Below are 14684 nucleotides of genomic sequence, written 5' to 3' on the forward strand. Positions count from 1 at the left end.
TTGCATATGTTAAAAAAAAAAAAAAATTTTACCTAAAATGCTTGGTTTCCCAAAATTTTTACATTTTTAAAAAGGGTAATAGCAGAAAATACCCCCCAAAATTTGAAGCCCAATTTCTTCCGATTCAGAAAACACCCCATATGGGGGTGAGAAGTGCTCTGCTGGCGCACTACAGGTCTCAGAAGAGAAGGAGTCACATTTGGCTTTTTGAAAGCAAATTTTGCTCTGGGGGCATGCCGCATTTAGGAAGCCCCTATGGTGACAGGACAGCAAAAAAAAAAAAACACATGACATACCATTTTGGAAACTAGACCCCTCGGGGAACGTAACAAGGGGTAATGTGAACCTTAATACCCCACAGGTGATTCACAACTTTTGCATATGTAAAAAAAAAAAAAATAATTTTTACCTAAAATGTTGGTTTCCCAAAAATTTTAAAAAGGGTAATAGCAGAAAATACCCCCCATAATTTGTAACACAATTTCTCCCGAGTACGGCGATACCCCATATGTGACCCTAAACTGTTGCCTTGAAATACGACAGGGCTCCAAAGTGAGAGCGCCATGCGCATTTGAGGCCTAAATTAGGGATTGCATAGGGGTGGACATAGGGGTATTCTACGCCAGTGATTCCCAAATAGGGTGCCTCCAGCTGTTGTAAAAGTCCCAGCATGCCTGGACAGTCAGTGGCTATCTGGTAATACTGGGAGTAGTTGTTTTGCAACAGCTGGAGGCTCCGTTTTGGAAACAGTGGCGTACCAGACGTTTTTCATTTTTATTGGGGAGGGGAGGGGGGCTGTGTAGGGGTATGTGTATATGTAGTGTTTTTACTTTTTATTTTATTTTGTGTTAGTGTAGTGTAGTGTTTTTAGGGTACAGTCACACGGGCGGGGGTTCACAGTAGTTTCTCGCTGGCAGTTTGAGCAGCGGCAGAAAATTTGCCTCAGCTCAAACTTGCAGTCGGATACTTACTGTAATCCTCCGCCCATGTGAGTGCACCCTGTACATTCACATTGGGGGGGGGGGGGACATCCAGCTGTTGCAAAGCTACAACTCCCAGCATGTACGGTCTATCAGTGCATGCTGGGAGTTGTAGTTTTGCAACAGCTGGAGGCTCCGTTTTGGAAACGGTGGCGTACCAGACGTTTTTCAATTTTATTGTAGGGGTATGTGTATATGTAGTGTTTTTTTACTTTTTATTTTATTTTGTGTTAGTGTAGTGTAGTGTTTTTAGGGTACAGTCACATGGGCAGGGGGGTTCACAGTAGTTTCTCGCTGGCAGCTTGAGCTGCAGCAGAAAATTTGCTGCAGCTCAAACTTGCAGCCGGATACTTACTGTAATCCTCCGCCCATGTGAGTGTACCCTGTACATTCACATTGGGGGGGGGGGGGGGGAACATCCAGCTGTTGCAAAACTACAACTCCCAGCATGTACGGTCTATCAGTGCATGCTGGGAGTTGTAGTTTTGCAACAGCTGGAGACACACAGGTTGTGAAACACCGAGTTTGGCAACAAACTCAGTGTTTTGCAACCAGTGTGCCTTCAGCTGTTGCAAAAGCTACAACCCCCAGCATGTACGGACAGCGGAAGGGCATGCTGGGTGTTGTAGTTATGCAACAGCGGGAGGCATACTACTTTGGCTGGGGATGCTGGGGATTGTAGTTATGCAACAGCTGGAGACACACTGGTTTGCTACTTAACTCAGTGTGCCTTCAGCTGTTGCAAAACTACAACTCTCAGCAGTCACCGACAGCCAACGGGCATGCTGGGAGTTGTAGTTATGCAACCAGCAGATGCACCACTACAACTCCCAGCATGCACTTAAGCTGTTTGTGCAAGCTGGGAGTTGTAGTTACACAACAGCTGAAGGTACACTTTTCCATAGAAAGAATGTGCCTCCAGCTGTTGCAAAACCATAAGTCCCAGCATGCCCATAAGTGCATGCTGGGAGTTGTGGTGGTCTGCCTCCTCCTGTTGCATAACTACAGCTCCCAGCATGCCCTTTTTGCATGCTGGGAGCTGTTGCTAAGCAACAGCAGGAGGCTGTCACTCACCTCCTGCTGCTGCTTGATCGCCGCACAGGTCAGTCCCGCCGCAGCCGCTCCTGGGGCCCCGATCCCAACATTAACGCCGGGGATCGGGGTCCCCAGCACCAGGGGTGCACGTCCCGCACCCGCTCACGTCCTCCGGAAGAGGGGCGGAGCGGGTGCGGGAGTGACACCCGCAGCAGGCGCCCTGATTGGTCGGCCGGTAATCCGGCCGACGAATCAGGGCGATCGTGAGGTGGCACCAGTGCCACCTCACCCCTGCAGGCTCTGGCTGTTCGGGGCCGTCTCTGACTGCCCCGATCAGCCAGTTTTTCCGGGTCACCGGGTCACTGGAGACCCGATTGACCCGGAATCGCCGCAGATCGCTGGACTGAATTGTCCAGCGATCTGCGGCCATCGCCGACATGGGGGGGGCATAATGACCCCCCTGGGCGATATGCCGCGATGCCTGCTGAACGATTTCAGCAGGCATCGGGCACCGGCTCCCCTCCGGCTAGCGGCAGGGGGCCGGGAAAGGACAGGACGTAGTCCTACGTCCTCGGTCCTTAAGGACTCGGAAATGGGGGCGTAGGAGTACGTCCATTGTCCTTAAGGGGTTAAACAAAGTCTGTAAACTACAAATGTTCTTGAAAACTGAAGCCTGAACAAAACAGGATAAAATGTTTTGGACACTTTCACATTATAAACACAAACCTTACTTAGAGTCAAATCAGCACTTTAACCCCTTAAGGACCACGGGCGTGCAGGTACGCCTTGATGGTACTTAAGGACCAAGGACCTACCTGTATGCCCATGGGAATTTTGGTCCCTACATACAGTGGTCTCTAAACTTTAGCCCTCCAGATGTTGCAAAACTACAGCTCCCAGCATGCCCAGACAGCTGTGTGCTGTTTTGGCATGCTGGGATTTGTAGTTTTGCAACAGCTGGAGGGCTACAGTTTGAAGATCACTGTGCAGTGATCTCTAAGCTTTGGCCCTCTAGATCTTGCAAAACCAAAACTTCTAGCATGCCCACACAGCAGTTTGCTGCCTGGGCATGCTGGGATTTGTAGTTTTGCAACATCTGGAGGGCCACAGTTTGGAGATCACTGTGCAGTTGTCTCTAAACTGTAGCCCTCCAGATGTTGCAAACTAAAAATCCCAGCATGCCCAAACAGGAAACAGCTGTCTTGGCATGCTGTGAGTTGTAGTTGCGTACCTCCAGCTGTTGCATAACTACATCTCCCAGCATGCCCTTTGGTGATCAGTACATGCTAGGAGTTGTAGTTTTGCAACAGCTGGAGGCAGAACAGAACAGAACCTAACTGAAGGTTTTCCAACCAGTGTGCCTCCAGCTGTTGCAAAAGTACAACTCCCAGCATGCACGGTCTGTCAGTACATGCTGGGAGTTGTAATTTTGCAACAGCTGGGGGTTTGCACCCCATGTGAATGTACAGGGTCCATTCCCACGGGCCGGTTTACAGTCAGTATCCTGCTTCAAGTTTGAGCTGCGGCAAATTTTTCTCCACAGCACAAACTCCTAGCGGGAAAACACTACACTACACTAACACATAATAAAGGGTAAAACACTACATATACACCCCCTTACACTGCCCCCCCCCAATAGAAATGAAAAACATATCGTACGGCAGTGTTTCCAAAACAGAGCCTCCAGCTGTTGCAAAACAACAACTCCCGGCATTTCTGGACAGCCACTGACTGTCCAGGCATGCTGGGAGTTTTGCAACAGCTGGAGGCACCCTGTTTGGGAATCACTGGCGTGGAATACCCCTATGTCCACCCCTATGCAATCCGTAATTTAGTCCTCAAATGCGCATGTCGCTCTCTCACTTTGGACCCCTGTCGTATTTCAAGGAAACAGTTTAGGGCCACATATGGGGTATTTCCGTACTCAGGAGAAATTGCACAACAAATTTTGGGGGACTTTTTTTTCTTTTACCCCTTATGAAAAGGAAAAGTTGGGGTAACATGCTGGTGTTACCCCATACTTTTTATTTTCTCAAGTGATAAAAGGAAAAAAAGACCCCCAAAATTTGTAATGCAATTTCACCCGAGTACGGCAATACCTCATATATGGACGTAAAATTCTTTACATAAATGCAAAAACATAAATACTCACATGTGACCCCATTTTGGAAACTACACCCCTCACGGAATGTAAAAAGGGGTAGTGAGCCTTAACACCCCACAGGTGTTTGAAGAATTTTCATTAAAGTTTAATGGGAAAATAAAAAACCCTACATTTACCCTACATTTTTATTTTCAAAAAGGAAAATAGGAAAACAGCCCCCCTCCCAAATTTGTAACCCCATTTCTTCTGAGTAAGAACATACCCCATAAGTGGATGTAAAGTGCTCTGCTGGCATACTATGATGCTCAGAAGAGAAGGAGCACCATTGGGTTTTTGAAAAGAAAATTTGTCCAGAATTGAAGGCCACATGTGTTTACAAATCCCCCATAGTGCCAAAACAATGGAGCCCTCCCCCCCCCCCACATGTGACCCCATTTTGGACACTACACCCCTCATGTAATGTAATAAGGGTTACAGTGAGCATTTACGGCCCACATGTGTCTGACACATTTTTGGAACAGTGGTCCGTGAAAATGTAATTTTTCATTTGTAAAGCTTTTTCTCTTATTACCCTTTGTAAAAATTCAAAAACTGGGTCTACAAGAACATGCGAGTGTAAAAAATGAAGATTTTGAATTTTCTCCTTCACTTTGCTGCTATTCCTGTGAAACACCTAAAGGGTTAACGCACTTACTGAATGTCATTTTGAATACTTTGAGGGGTGGAGTTTTTATAATGGGGTCATTTATGGGTATTTCTAATATGAAGGCCCTTCAAATCCACTTCAAAACTGGACTGAACTAGTCCCTGAAAAATTCTGATTTTGAAAAATTGGAAAATTGATGCTATACTTTGAAGCCCTCTGATGTCTTCCAAAAGTAAAAACATGTCAACTTTATGATGCAAGCATAAAGTAGACATATTGTATATATCCAAAAAAGAAATACACAAGTGGCACCGATACCTTATCAACGCAGCACCTCGAGATGGACAAAGTCGATATTAGGGCAGTAACCAGAAACTTCAGATGCGCTGGTGCTAGGACAAATATGCAGCAATGAAAGTAATAACCAAGAAAGACATAAAACAGGTGTCCTGCACTCACTGCTTCAGTTCTGTTCAAATGGCTCCCATCTCGGGCTGCTCCTCCGGAACCGGGGCTGGCGGACGCGTGGGGCGCTCAGAGGCGACTGCCGGCAGTTTCGCGCACAGGTATGCGCTTCTTCCGGCCTCAGACATATTGTATATGTGAATCAATATATAATTTATTTGGGATGTCCATTTTTATAAGCAGAAAGTTTCAAAGTAAAAAAAAAAATGCATTTTCATCAAATTTTCGAATTTTTCACCAAGAAATGATGCAAGTATCGACGAAAATTTTCCACTAACATAAAGTAGAATATGTCACGAAAAAACTATCTCGCAATCGGAATAAAAAGTAAAAGCATCCCAGAGTTATTTATGCTTAAAACGACAGTGGTCGGATGTGCAAAAAACGCTCTGGTCCTTAAAGTGAAATTGGGCTTGGTCCTTAAGGGGTTAATTAAATGATTTTATGGCTATGGACACCTATGATGTTTTTGTAAGAATTTCTTCACATTAATGTCACTTCTACAGCACTCTTCATATCCGAATCTCTCACATTCACACTCCAATCAGAAAGCTGTGTAGCTTTTTATTTATGTAAATAAGTGTTTATGTATCTATAGCCTATTATAATGTTAGATTATGATTATTTATGAAATTTACAAGTCACTTTTCATAATTTATAAAACATCTTTAAACAAAGTCTGCAAACTACAAGGCTCTTATAACAGCGATCAGATAAGTGCTAAGATGTGTTTCATGATGTGCATAACAGACAGAGCTGTAGCTAGTAGGGATCGACCGATATCTGTTTTTTAGGGCCGATAGCGATAATCGGTGCAGGTTAGGGCCGATAGCCGATAACTTATACCGATGTTCCGGTATAAGTTATCGGCTATTTAACCCCCTGCGACACCGCTGCAGATCATTGATTTAAAGAGGGCGCTTTAAATCAATGATCTACAGTGGCTTTTGCGGGGCCATAGACCGCCGCCGCCACCACCCGCTTCTCTCCCCTACCTGTCAGGGTGGTCCGGGCCATTCATCCATCGTTCATGTAGTGTCCGGGGGCGTTCCGGGTGGAGGGTGGTCCGGGCTGTCCTTCTTCTCCGGCGGTCATCTTCTCCACTCCGGGCAGGCTCCGGCCTAGTACGCTGCATAGACGTCGCTGCGCAGTGACGCCCGTGCGCAGCGACGCACCTGACGTCACGGCGTAGCGGCGTCTATGCAGCGTACTAGGCCGGAGCCTGCCCGGAGTGGAGAAGAAGACCGTGGGAGAAGAAGGACAGCCCGGACCGGACCACCCTCCACCCGGAAAGCCCCCGGACACTACATGAAGGAAGGATGGCCTGGACCACCCGCATTACGGGTAAGTTTAATTTTTTTATTGACTCGGAGGGTGGGGGAGGGGCCCGACCCGTATAGCGGTATGGGAAAAAATCCATACCGGTATACCGCCTAGCATCACGGTGGGTCGGGGGTGCGGTGCGGCGGGTCGAGGGGGTGGCGTCGCGGTGCGGTGGGGGCGGTGCAGGGGGCAGGGCATTATCAGCTTATTGGCAAGATAATTGCCGATACCGATAATGCCCAAAATCGTGATTATCGGCCGATAATATCGGCCATACCGATAATCGGTCGATCCCTAGTAGCTAGCTCTTTTTGCTCCTGAGGCGAGAACAGAAAATTGTGCCCCCCTCCCCCCATTTTGGCTTGGGGCACCCCTTGGAAAAACAAATTAGCAAGACACCTTTACTGAATACTTTTTTAAATATGTTTCTTATGTAGATTACAGTACGGTTTTATGCAGCGACTCACAAATGACATATTCACTGATCAGAGTCATTCTCCTTTTCTTTCTTCCCCATCTGGCACAGGATATCATGATAATCTGTTCCAGCCAAAACTCTTGGGCAGAACCTGCAGCACAAACATATTAGTATTAGGTTCTACACTTTTCCAGCATTATCCTCCCCTTTTCCCTACAAATGACTCAGCCTCCTCCAAACACAATGCCACCAGCCTTCCCACAATGCACAAGGGGGGAGATTTATCAAAACTGTTCAGAGGAAAAGTTGCCCATAGCAACCAATCAGCTTGCGTCTTTCATTTTTAACAAGGTATTTGCAAAATGAAATAACAAATCTGATTGGTAGCTATGGACAACCGGACAACTTTTCCTTAGCACAGGTTTTGATAAATCTCCCCCAATGTTTCCAGCCTCACTCAAATGCCTCCAGCCCCCCACAAGCACATACAATGCCTCCTGCCTTACCCATATTCCTCCAGCCTTCCCCACACACAATGCCTCCTGCCTCACCCACACACAATGCCTCCAGCCTTAACCCACACAGTGACAGAGGGGTGTACATGGGAGACAGGGGTGTAGAGGGGTGTACATGGGTGACAGAGGGGAACACAGGGTGACAGAGGGGTGTAGATGGGTGACAGGGGGGTGTACGGGATAACAGAGGGGTATCCAGGGGTTACAGAGAGGCTATGAGGGGTGACAGAGAGGTATAGAGGAGTGAAAGAAGGGTGGGGGTGCACTACCTGAAGATGAGTAGGTCTCTGTCAGCGCTGCCCCTGCTCCTTCTTTCTATCCACATCATTCTGATGAGGGACCAGGGAGAATCCAGAATCAAGAGGAGAGGGAAGATGCACGAGGATTGGAGCTGCAGCATCCCCCGTCCCGGCACTGCACACAGACTTCACTCCCGCCAGGCCTGCACGCCTGTGACTCACAGGTGTGCACACTGGGCAGAAAAAAAATATATGTTAGCGCCAAATTTCCCACCAGAGTGTCCTGGCACCCCGGTTGGGAATCAATGCCTCAGTGTAATGTGTGCTGGACCTCCCCCCTTGCACCCCCTTGCAACAGCGCACCTGAGGAAATCGCCTCACTCAACTCATCGGAGCTACAGCCCTGATTACTGAACATACAAGGGCAAAAAACACAAACTTCAAAAAACACTAAAATCTGTGATAAAAGTGCTATAAAAAAAGAGGTAGTATCATATGTGACAAGGTCATCAAGGGTGGATTTAAAATGGGTAAGTTTAAGTTGTAGAAATATCTGCAACAGTCTGTTCCTTGAACCTGAGTGAGGGGAACTCTGAGATTAATGTTTTGCCACCAGTTGTCTTCAAAAAATTTTTTTCCAGATTTGTAATTTTTTTCTACTTAAAAATCTTAGCACTTTCACTGGAATAACAGAGGCTGCTGGCACCAGACTTGCACCAGACTTGCCCTCCAATGGGTCCTCAAAAAAAGATTAAAAAAATTTCAATTAAATAAAAACATCTCTTTAATCTCTTCAATTGTGACGCCATGTGGTCTCCTGACCCTGCTGCCACATCCAGACGCTCTGCAGCAGTGATTCTAATAGCGACACCTGTAATCTGCATGTGACTTTTTTTAAATTTTCAAATAATATTTAATATAAATTAAACAAATAATTGCTATACAACCCACTGACTGTTGACTGGGGTTGTCAGATGTCACATGTGATGAAGTAGATGACCAAGATAACCAATTAATGACCGCAGATGGGTTGCTGGTCAAGACACAACCGTTAGCTGATACCGGGAGCTCAGGTCTCTCACTACGACTCCTGCTGCCACTCACCCCTAGTCTGCTGCGACCTCTGCCTGATGAATTTAGGCCTCTGCCACTCCTCTGTGCACGTCCTGGCACTTTTCTGCCTGACATACTTAGTGCATATATGAGGGGAGGATAATGCGCTCCACTACGCGTAAAACAGTTTTTGTCTACAACACCAGCAGGTATGTACTTTTTGCTGGCCTTTCACAGTATCTAGGCCCTTTTGACTTTAACAGGAACAAAATGGTACACCACTTAGATGTGCATTTGTGGTATCCACTTATGAGGGGAGGACAATGCGCTGCAGTACGCTTAAAACAGTATTTGTCTACAACACCAGCAGGTGTGTACTTTTGGCTGGCCAGTATCTAGGCCCTTAAAACTTTAACAGGAACAAAATGGTACACCACTTACAGTCATGGCCGTAAATGTTGGCACCCCTGGCATTTTTCAAGAAAATGAAGTATTTATCACAGAAAAGGATTGCAGTAGCACATGTTTTGCTATACACATGTTTATTCCCTCTGTGTGTATTGGAACTAAACCAAAAAAGGGAGGTAAAAAGGAGATTTTTCTTGTACTCACCGTAAAATCTCTTTCTCGTAGCCTTCATTGGGGGACACCTAACTGATGGGTATATGCTCTTGCCACTAGGAGGCGCTGACACTAGGAAAAAGAAAAGTCGGCTCCTCCCTGGCAGGATATACCCGCCCTCCTTCAGTGAGGTAACCAGTTTTGTCACAAAGCAGTAGGAGAAGCCAACGAGGAAATGCGTCCGAATTACCCTAGAAAGGAATCCCGGAGAACCAGGAAAAAGGAAGAAATGGGTGGGTGTGGTGTCCCCCAATAAAGGCTATGAGAAAGAGATTTTACGGTGAGTACAAAAAAATCTCCGTTTCTCGGTCGCTCTCCATTGGGGGACACCTAACTGATGGGACGTACCAAAGCAGTACCCTAGGGTGGGAAAAAACAACCACCAGCGAAAAGGAGACAGTCCCAAGACCGCAAAGTCCACATGTCCGCAAAGATAGCGGACGAGCCCCTAGGTCAGAGACACACTGGGCCCAGAAAATGACCTCCCGGAAAATCTCCCGACCAAGGAGATGGACCAGGACCCAAGGAAAGGTCCGTCCTCTGTAGAGATCCAAGGCACCGGGTCATATAGAGAGACAGGAGAAAAAGGAAGCAGATGTCCGCGAACAACATTCTCCTGGCAAAAAAAAACTGCCATAATAAGAGAAGGAGTGCAGAACAGAAATATCACCCCGATGAACGAAACGCGGAGGAGTTGGGGGCCGGGCCGCTACAAATGTCCAAGACCTGAACCATTACTAAGGCTCAAGGAAACGGAAAGCCGCCTGAAAAGAAGGCACACCGCAGCATCGTAGGACAGAGTCCCAAACAAGGGGACCAACAGCGATAGATCAGGATTGTCCGAGGGGACCAGAGCAGCCTTAGGAACATCCCGTCAGAACGGGAATGAAGGGAGAACCAATGAGAACCCGGCTTGGACTCCCAGGGTCTGGGCATAGGAAGGATTACTCCAGAAGACTGTGGTGTCAATGCAGCACGACTGACACAGGCAAAAGGGTAAGAAGGACACACCCTTTCCAGGGAGAGCACTAGGCTGAAATAGTGGACAGAAAGCACACCAGCCTAGGCAGGAAAAATCACTGTGGAATGTACTTCAGCAAAAAAACAAAACAGTACAGACCCACGACAAGCACCCTGATCCCCGCACCCCCTGTGAAAAAGGGGATAGGCAAGCGCGCTAGATGCAGAAGGAGCAGGGAAATGCAAGTACTGGGTGGACGAAGCCCCCAGGCTCCAGTTGCAACCCTTGCCGTCTGGAGGAGCCACCGCGTTTCCCAAGAGGGACCGGAACCCCGAACACTGAAGCTGGGCAACAAAACAAGACACGTTGCCATTCCAGATAGTGACGAGTAGGCACCCGAGTAACCCTAGACAGGGACCCCGGAAAGGGACACCCGGAAGTACAGGGAGGGGCTGAACGGACAGGCTACCCAGCAGGCCCCATGTCGGAACAGAGGTGCATAACCGCCTTGGAACCACGGGGACGAATCACCGTAAACCCCTGGGCGCACCCCACCGAGCCAAAGGAAGGTGGGCTCTACTCCTACAAAGCGGTGCTAGCATATGTAAGAACACAGACATGGGGACCCCATGACAACAGTGGCGTACCAAGACTGCAGACACTAAAGAAACCGCAGACATCCAAGGGACCAGCCGTAAGGGAGGTATGCCCCCAGTAGACCAACAGTGCAACCCAAGAAAGGAGAACAGAGTGATGTCGCTGTTGCTGTAAAAGTCCCCAGGACCTACAGATAAAAAACCTCCACCCCATCTCCTAATGGCGTCAAACACCAAGGCTGCAGCCGCAGACTCAGGAGATGAAGAATGAATGTGGAGCAGGAAAAATGCCGACACAGTGGGAACATACAGGAAGAATGGTCCCAAGAACGCACATGTCCACACTCTGCGGAAATAGAGACACCGAACTACAGCTGCAGTAGCAGCAGAATGGGGGAGGGTTACCAGGTAGATTAGAACACCGAGCGGACAGTCTGGCCACGTCGGGTCCCGCACACGGAAACACACAGTGGAGAGAGATCCCAGCCTGTAGATCGGGTAGCAGGCATGCAGAGAGGGACCTGGATAAGCAGGTGACCCTGTAAAGCAGTATGTGATGCTGTCACGATGCCGGCTGGCAGGTAGTGGACCCTCTGTGCCAGAGAGGGATGGCGTGGACCGTGCTAGTGGACCGGTTCTAAGCCACTACTGGTTTTCACCAGAGCCCGCCGCAAAGCGGGATGGTCTTGCTGCGGCGGTAGTGACCAGGTCGTATCCACTAGCAACGGCTCACCTCTCTGGCTGCTGAAGATAGGCGCGGTACAAGGGAGTAGGCAGAAGCAAGGTCGGACGTAGCAGAAGGTCGGGGCAGGCAGCAAGGATCGTAGTCAGGGGCAACGGCAGAAGGTCTGGAAACACTGGCAAGGAACACACAAGGAACGCTTTCACTGGCACTAAGGCAACAAGATCCGGCAAGGGAGTGCAAGGGAAGTGAGGTAATATAGGGAAGTGCACAGGTGATAATCCTAATTGGAACCACTGCGCCAATCAGCGGCGCAGTGGCCCTTTAAATCGCAGAGACCCGGCGCGCGCGCGCCCTAGGGAGCGGGGCCGCGCGCGCCGGGACAGAACAGACGGGGAGCGAGTCAGGTAGGGGAGCCGGGGTGCGCATCGCGAGCGGGCGCTACCCGCATCGCGAATCGCATCCCGGCTGGCAGCAGGATCGCAGCGCCCCGGGTCAGAGGACGTGACCGGAGCGCTGCAGCGGAGGGGGAGAAGCGAGCGCTCCGGGGAGGAGCGGGAACCCGGAGCGCTCGGCGTAACAGTACCCCCCCCCTTGGGTCTCCCCCTCTTCTTGGAGCCTGAGAACCTGAGGAGCAGACTTTTGTCAAGGATGTTGTCCTCAGGTTCCCAGGATCTCTCTTCAGGACCACAACCCTCCCAGTCTACTAAAAAAAAATTTTTTCCTCTGACCTTTTTGGCAGCCAAAATCTCCTTGACCGAGAAGACGTCCGAGGAGCCGGAAACAGGAGTGGGAGGAACAGATTTGGGAGAAAAACGGTTGAGGATGAGTGGTTTGAGAAGAGAGACGTGAAAGGCATTAGGGATACGAAGAGAAGGAGGAAGAAGAAGTTTATAAGAGACAGGATTAATTTGACACAAAATTTTGAAAGGACCAAGATAGCGTGGTCCCAACTTGTAGCTAGGGACACGGAAGCGGACATATTTAGCGGAGAGCCATACCTTGTCTCCAGGGGAAAAAACGGGGGGAGCTCTTCTTTTCTTATCCGCGAATCTCTTCATGCGTGAAGAAGCCTGTAAGAGAGAATTTTGGGTCTCTCTCCATATAATGGAAAGGTCACGAGAAATTTCATCCACAGCGGGCAGACCAGAGGGCAAGGGGGTAGGGAGGGGGGGAAGAGGGTGACGGCCGTACACCACGAAAAATGGGGATTTGGAGGAAGATTCAGAGACCCTGAAGTTATACGAGAATTCGGCCCATGGAAGGAGATCTGCCCAGTCATCCTGGCGGGAGGAAACAAAATGTCGCAAATAATCACCCAGGATCTGGTTAATTCTTTCTACTTGTCCATTGGACTGGGGATGATATGCAGAGGAAAAATTTAATTTAATCTTGAGTTGTTTACAGAGAGCTCTCCAGAATTTAGACACGAATTGGACCCCTCTATCCGAGACAATCTGCGTAGGCAACCCGTGAAGACGAAAAATGTGTACAAAAAATTGTTTAGCCAACTGAGGCGCAGAAGGAAGACCAGGAAGAGGGATGAAATGTGCCATTTTGGAGAATCGATCAACGACCACCCAAATAACGGTGTTGCCACGGGAAGGGGGTAAATCAGTAATAAAATCCATACCAATCAGAGACCAAGGCTGTTCGGGGACAGGCAGAGGATGAAGAAGACCAGCGGGCTTCTGGCGGGGAGTCTTATCCCGGGCACAGATAGTGCAGGCTCGCACAAAGTCCCCAACATCCGTCTCCAGAGTCGGCCACCAATAGAAGCGGGAGATGAGTTGCACAGATTTCTTGATGCCCGCATGACCTGCGAGATGGGAGGAGTGACCCCATTTGAGGATTCCGAGGCGTTGGCGTGGAGAAACAAAGGTCTTTCCTGGAGGAGTCTGCCTGATGGAGGCAGGAGAAGTGGAGATCAGGCAGTCAGGTGGAATGATGTGTTGCGGAGGGAGATCAACTTCTGAGGCATCCGAGGAACGAGAGAGAGCATCGGCCCTAATGTTCTTATCGGCAGGACGAAAGTGAATCTCAAAATTAAATCGGGCAAAGAACAGAGACCACCGGGCCTGGCGAGGATTCAGCCGTTGGGCCGACTGGAGGTAGGAGAGGTTCTTGTGGTCGGTGTAGATGATAACAGGAAATCTTGATCCCTCCAGCAGATGCCTCCATTCCTCAAGTGCTAATTTAATGGCTAGAAGCTCTCGATCCCCGATGGAGTAGTTCCTCTCCGCTGGAGAGAAGGTCCTAGAGAAAAAACCACAAGTGACAGCATGCCCGGAAGAATTTTTTTGTAGAAGAACAGCTCCAGCTCCTACTGAGGAGGCATCAACCTCCAATAGGAAGGGTTTGGAAGGGTCAGGTCTGGAGAGCACGGGAGCCGAAGAAAAGGCAGACTTGAGTCGTTTAAAGGAGTCTTCTGCTTGAGGAGGCCAGGACTTGGGATCAGCATTTTTTTTGGTTAAAGCCACGATAGGAGCCACAATGGTAGAAAAATGTGGAATAAATTGCCTGTAATAATTGGCGAACCCCAAAAAGCGTTGGATAGCACGGAGTCCGGAGGGGCGTGGCCAATTTAAGACGGCAGAGAGTTTGTCAGGATCCATCTGTAGTCCCTGGCCAGAGACCAAATATCCTAGAAAAGGAAGAGATTGGCATTCGAACAGACATTTCTCAATTTTGGCATAGAGTTGGTTGTCACGAAGTCTCTGAAGAACCATACGGACATGCTGGCGGTGTTCTTCTAGATTGGCAGAAAAAATTAGGATATCGTCCAGATATACCACAACACAGGAGTATAACAGATCACGAAAAATTTCATTGACAAAGTCTTGGAAGACGGCAGGAGCATTGCACAGTCCAAAGGGCATGACCAGATATTCAAAGTGTCCATCTCTGGTGTTAAATGCCGTTTTCCACTCGTCCCCCTCTCTGATGCGGATGAGGTTATAGGCGCCTCTTAAGTCCAATTTAGTGAAGATGTGGGCACCTTGGAGGCGATCAAAGAGTTCAGAGATGAGGGGTAAGGGGTAGCGGT

Source organism: Hyla sarda, chromosome 4 (assembly GCF_029499605.1).
Source record: "Hyla sarda isolate aHylSar1 chromosome 4, aHylSar1.hap1, whole genome shotgun sequence".
NCBI lineage: Eukaryota > Metazoa > Chordata > Amphibia > Anura > Hylidae > Hyla > Hyla sarda.